The sequence below is a fragment of the Colobus angolensis genome, unplaced genomic scaffold (genome assembly GCF_000951035.1).
Source record: "Colobus angolensis palliatus isolate OR3802 unplaced genomic scaffold, Cang.pa_1.0 Scaffold250, whole genome shotgun sequence".
NCBI classification, from domain to species: Eukaryota; Metazoa; Chordata; class Mammalia; order Primates; family Cercopithecidae; genus Colobus; species Colobus angolensis.
This window is the reverse complement of record NW_012115711.1, coordinates 421,261-427,118: the sequence shown is the minus strand read 5'-3', so window position 1 is coordinate 427,118 and position 5,858 is coordinate 421,261.

Genomic DNA, 5,858 nt, shown 5'->3' with positions numbered 1-5,858 from the left:
CCTTAGCTTCTCAAAGTGCTGGGATTACAGGCATGAGCCACTGTGCCTGGCCAAAATTATCTTATTCAACTCCTCCATTTAGTGTTTCCATTCCCTGGGCAACAGACCCTCCTGCTGAGGTTGTCCAGCCACTATGTGAAGACCTCCAATGACAGTGACCTCCACCACGGCCCTGGTGGAGTAGTGAACAAGGAGACAAGTCCTTTCCACTGTCTGAGCCTCTTTTCATCCGGTTATAAAATGAGGGGTTTGGATTACATGATCTCTAAAGTTCTTTCCAGCTCCAGCAGTGTTGACCTCTTCTTCCTTGAATAATAGCCAGTTAGATGGCAGTGGAGAGCAATGGAACGGATTTTTTTATTTCTCCTGCCCTGTAGGAGTTACATGCAGTAGGACTGGGGAAATGCAGGTTTGAGTTCTGTGTACGGACCATTCTTCCTTTTAGGAGTGTCTCAGGGGCTGTCAGGGTTCATTGCTTCTGGCTGGAATGTTCCAGTATTCAAAGGACCTTTGTTTCTTTTTTTCTTGTCCCCCCTCCTTACCTCCCGGCCAGACTTCTTTTCTACATCTAGGACTGTGTAGTGCAAATCAGGGCTGGAAGGAGCCTTTAAAATTATCTTTTTTTTTTTTTTTTTTCTTTTTTAGAGACAAGGTCTTGCCCTCTCTCCCAGGATGAAGTTCAGTGGCACAATTATAGCTCACTGCAGCCTCAACCTCCTGGCCTCAAGCAATCCTCCTGCCTCAGTCTCCTAAGTAGCTGGGACCACAGATGCATGCCACCACATTCAGCTAATTTTTTTTTTTTTTTTTTTCAGTAGAGACAGGGTCTCACTATGTTGCCCATGCTGGTCTCGAACTCCTAAGCTTAAGTGATCCTCCCACCTTACCTTCTGAAAGTACTGGGATTACAGGCGTGAGCCACTGTGCCTGGCCACAATTATCTTATTCAACTCCTCCATGTAGTGTTTCCATTCCCTAGGCAACAGACCCTCCTGATGAGGCTGTCCAGCCACTACTTGAAGACCTCCAATGACAGTGAACTCGCCATCTTCGCCAAGCATCGCCTGTGAGAGCTTTCTTCCCTCTGGGATCATCTCCCAGCAATTTTCACCCACTGCTTCTGGCTGTGCCCTTTGGAGCCAAGCAGAATAATTCCACTACATTGCCCCCCTGACAGCCTATTGGATATCTGAAGACAGTAATCATGTCCTCATAAGCCTGCTCTCCTCTAGGCCAAATATCATCTGTTCCTTCAAATGTTCTTCATTGTTTCAAATCCCCTTAGCATCTGTAAATATAGTTTAGTTTATGTAAGATTTATATCCCGCCTACTTTAAAGAGGATATTAGGCGACTCATCAGTTTATAACATGAAAGAAAGACAATTAGGGATAAAAATGTGGAAGAAAACAGACCAGAGACCATGTAAAGGAAGCACGAATAGATGTTGCCAGGTACCTAAAATGAACTGGATTATAATTGGACTCTGAATTTGGCTCAAAGTTTTATGGCAGCTAGGACAAAATTGGAAACACATTGGGTTATGTGGTTTTATGTTCTGACAGGATCAAGCTTACAAATCATCTTCAGAGAGAAAATTTTCCTAAAACGAAACCCCAGACTTGCCTATTAGAATTGCTTTCTGTGCAGCTGTTCGAGACCGATAGGTATTTTGGTTACATCTCACCCCTTCCCCCACTAGGGGAAAGGGGGCTGGAAGGATAATTAATTAATTAGCCAAATGCAGTCTCAGTTTTAAGCACTGCTATCTCTTTAGGGATCCCCACAGAGAAGAGAATCTTCCTTTTCCCTTTCTTTTTTCTTCTATGTTCCTCACAGATGGCTACTTTCCTACCTTTCTGCCCTCTAAAGTCTGCAATCTTAAGACTCTTTGGAACACCAGACTGCGGGAAATAGCCTAAGAAAAGGGTCATAGCCTAGTGGTGACTGATCATAGCAATTGTGTGCAAATCACTTCTCTCTGGTCCTCAGTGTTCTTATTTGGAGAAAGAATTCACCTGTAAGTTCCTTCTTTTCAGCTCTGATATTCTGGACTGCAAAGTCTGAGAGAAAGACCAATTTTTTTTTTTTGGAGACAGAGTCTCGCTTTGTCACCCAGGCTGGAGTGCAGTGGCAGGATCTCAGCTCACTGCAACCTCCGCCTCTTGGGTTCAAGTGATTCTCCTGCCTCAACCTCCCCAGTAGCTGGGATTACAGGCGTGCGCCACCACGCTCGGCTAATTTTTGTAGAGACAGGGTTTAACCATGATGGCCAGGCTGGTCTCAAACTCCTGGCTTCAAGCAATCCTCCCGCCTCCGGCTCCCAAAGTACTGGGACTACAGGTGTGAGCCACCGTGCCCAGCCAGACCAGTGTTTTTTTCATTTTGATTTTCCCACCTCGTGCTTGGCAGCTAACAGGTTTGGGAGAAAAGGTCTGCTCACGGAAGGGAGAGAGCTGTGAGGATCCAGTAGGAAAAACCAATTTGAACAGATGCCACCTTTGGATCTGAGGCAAATGCTTCATGGTTCTCAGTATTCTGACGGGTTCTTGTTGACTGGAACCTGGCAGTGGTGAGATGTGGTTTTTAAGGCTCTTTCCTGCTCTAGCTCCACGTTCCTTGGCAAAGCTGGTCCCAGGGAGGGACTGAGGCTTCTGGGAAATGACTCTGGGAGGCAGCAGGTGGGTAAAGAAGGTAGTACCACAGTTTTTGATGAACAACAACAATGAACCAATGCTAAACTCACCTTGTAGTGTGTGATACTCAGTGCGTGCAGTATCCACGTGGGGCCCTCACCTCCCACCATGTCACTCTTCCTACCATGTCACTCTCCTGCTCAAAAACCTTTCATGGCTTTTCATTGCCTCTAAGGGAAGATCCAGATCCTTCAGTTTGGCAATGGAGTCTTCTCTAAGCTGAATCAAGCTCTGTCTTCCCATCTCCCATCCCTTGCTACACACATACATACGCACACCACGCACGTCTCTTGTGCTGTCTTCAACCAAACTACACGTGGTTTCCTAAACAGACACTGTTTTCCTGACCCCGTTCCTTTCCTCACAGGCACAGGGTTCCTATTAGCAGGTCTTGCCCAGTTCTAGTACCTTCTACCTGTTGAAATCCTAGCTTAGCTCAAAGACCTTCACATCCATAAAGACCTCCCAACCCTTCCCCGCCATCCTTGTGCCTCAGCTCTAGCGTTTTGTACATTCTGTCTCATTAGTCATGTTTGTGACTTATGGTCGTGACTCTCTGAGTAGATTGGGAGCTCCCTGAGGGCAGAGGCTGTATCTGATTCACCGAAGCCTCTCTATCATCTTTTGCTGCCTTGTCTTTCTCCAGAGCACCCATCACCGTCTGTATTAGTGTCCCAGGGCTACCATAACAAAATACCACAGACAGGGTGCTTACAACAACAGAAGTGGTTTCCCTCACAGCCTGGAGGCTGAGAGTCCAAAATCCAGGTGTCAATGTGGCCATACGCCCGCTGAAGGCTCTAGGAGAGAATCCTTCCTTGCAGTTTATAGCATCTAGTAGCTGTGGCAGTCCTTGGCATTCCTCAGCTTATAGATTCATCTTTCCAATCTCTATGGCTAGATTCATGCAGCGTTCTCCTCACGTATGTGTGTTTCTGGATCTAATTTTCCTTCTTCTTTTAAGGACACTAGTCATTGGATTAAGGCCTGTACTCATCCAGTGTGATCTCATCTTAAGTTGATTATGTCTGCAAAGACCCTTATTTCAAATAAGGTCACATTCAGTTTCTGTGTGGACATGAATTTTGGGGGGCCATTATTCAACCTCATTCGCCATCCAATGTGCCCTACATATTTCATTTGCTTCTTGTCTCTCTCTCCCACTAGAATGTTAGCACTATGAGGTTAAGGATCGTTGTCCTTTTTTGTTCATTGCTATATCCTCAGTGGTCGACAGCAGTGCTTTACTCATTGTAGACACTCAAAATGGTTTGTAAATGAATCTAAATACCCATCTGCTTTCAGCCCCACAGGGTATCTAAACAATAGAAGAAGCAAGATAAGGATGGGAACATACATATTGCCTAGAACATAATGTTCTGCAAGTGTTTGTTGGATGAATGGACATATTTGGTGGATATACTGTATTACTTTAACATTTATGGAGCACTTATTTTGTACAAGGTACTGAGGGAAAATATAAAGTGAGAAGTGAGAATGAATCATCTGAGTATCCTCACTATGCCTCTGTGTGACCCTGGGCAAGTCACTCAACCTCTCTGTTTCACTTCCCTCATCTGTAAGCTGGGAGGTAATAATAGTACCTACCTCATAGGATTGTCATGAGGGTTAAGTGAGTCCTTATATGTAAAGTGTGTAGCACAGTACCTGGCACACAGTAAGCGCCAGAGACATGTTAACTATTACCATTGTAGTTGTTGTTATGTGATAGCTCTGTGCAAGGTGTTGTTTTTTAATAAAGCTTTATTGAGATATAATTAATATACCATAACATTCAGTGGTTTTTAGTATATGGACAGGATTGTGCAACCATCATCACAGTTTAATTTTAGAACATTTTCTTTCTCTTTTTTTCTTTTTTGAGACGGAGTCTTGCTCTGTCGCCCAGGCTGGAGTGCAGTGGCCGGATCTCAGCTCACTGCAAGCTCCGCCTCCCGGGTTTACGCCATTCTCCTGCCTCAGCCTCCCGAGTAGCTGGGACTACAGGCACCTGCCACGTCGCCCGGCTAGTTTTTTGTATTTTTTAGTAGAGACGGGGTTTCACCGTGTTAGCCAGGATGGTCTCGAACTCCTGATCTCGTGATCCGCCCGTCTCGGCCTCCCAAAGTGCTGGGATTACAGGCTTGAGCCACCGCGCCCGGCCTTCTTTTTTTTTAAGACTAGTCAAGTGCAGTAGTGAGAGATGGGAAAAGAGTAGAACAAGGAGTTTGATCTGTAATTGACTGTCAACAACCAATTGAGATAACTCACTGCCTTTGGACCAGCCTCATTTTAGAACATTTTTATCCCCCTCCAAAAAAGCCCCATACCCGTTAGCAGTCTTTCCCCATTTTGCCACTCACACTCCAGCCCCCGGCAACCATTACTCTAATTTCTGTCTCTATAGATGTGCCTATTCTAGGATTTCATATAAAAGGAATCATACAATATGTGGTCTTTTGTGACTGGCTTCTCTCATTAGCATAATGTTTTCAAGGTTCATCCATGTTTTAGCATGTATTAGTTCTTGATTCCTTTTTAATGACTGAATGCTATTCCATTGTGTGGTCATACCACATTTTGTGTATCCATTCATCAACTGATGAGCATTTGATTGCTTCCACTTTCAGGCTATTACAAATAATGCTGCTGTGAACATTCACGTACAAGTTTTTGTGTAGATGTATGTTTTCATCTCTCTCGGATATATACCTAGGAGTGGAATCCCTGGATCATATGGTAACTCTATGTTTAACATTTTGAGGAACTGCCAGACTGTTTTCCAAAGTGACTGTACTATGTTACATTCCCATCCACAATGAATGAGGGTTCCAATTTCTCCACATGCTCGCTAACACTTCTCATTGTCTGTTCTGTGGATTTTAGCGATCATAGTGGATGTGAAGTAGTATCTCTCTCTCTCTCTCTCTCTCCCTGCCCCCCCGCCGTGTGTGTGTGTGTGTGTGTGTGTGTGTTTAAGAAACTGATGTTGGTCGGGCGCGGTGGCTCAAGCCTGTAATCCCAGCACTTTGGGAGGCTGAGACGGGCGGATGACGAGGTCAGGAGATTGAGACCATCCTGGCTAACACTGTGAAACCCCGTCTCTACTAAAAAATACAAAAAACTAGCCGGGCGAGGTGGCGGGGCGCCTGTAGTCCCAGCT